The following is a 666-nucleotide window of genomic DNA, read 5'->3' on the forward strand; positions in this document are numbered from 1 at the left end:
TGGCGCAACTGCGCCTCCGAAAGATCTGCTGCTTCGACGCAGCTCAAAGCAGGTTCGAAGCTGCCGTCTTCTTTGCACTGGATTGCTTCGCTCACCCCCAGCAGCACAGCTCCGGGCACACACGAGAACTGCAGCAGCAGCAGCAGCAGCAGCAGCAGCAGGTCAAGCAGCAGCAGCAACGGCGGAAGCAGTGCAGCAGCAGCAGCAAGTGCAGCAGCAGCAGCAGCAGCGAGTGCTGCAAGCGCAGCCGCAGCAAGTGCAGTTGCACCAGCAGCAGCTAGTGCAGCAGAAGCACCAGCAATTGAAGAAGCAGCAGCAAACCATTGCAGCAATTGAAGCCGTCCAGCAGCAGCGAAAGCTAGTGAAGCAGCAGCAGCAAGGCAAGCAGTGTAGCAGCCGCAGCAATTGAAGCAGTGCAGCAGCAGCACAAGAACGTAAAGCAGTGCAGCAGAAGCAAGTGAAGCAGCAGCAGCAGCAGCAGCAGCAGCAGCAGCATTCACCTGAACAACAGCTCCGACGCTGTAGAAGGGCTGCTCGGGCTGCAGCACAGCCAAGTTGTCGTCGGGCCTGACGCAGACGTCGCCGCGCTCCACGTGCTCCGTCTCCTTCAGCTCTGCAGCAGCAGCAGCAGCAGCAGCAGCAGCAGCAGCAGCAGCAAAAGCAGAG

This window comes from Eimeria tenella, genomic scaffold (genome assembly GCF_000499545.2).
Source record: "Eimeria tenella Houghton genomic scaffold, Eth_scaff2142, whole genome shotgun sequence".
NCBI classification, from domain to species: Eukaryota; Apicomplexa; class Conoidasida; order Eucoccidiorida; family Eimeriidae; genus Eimeria; species Eimeria tenella.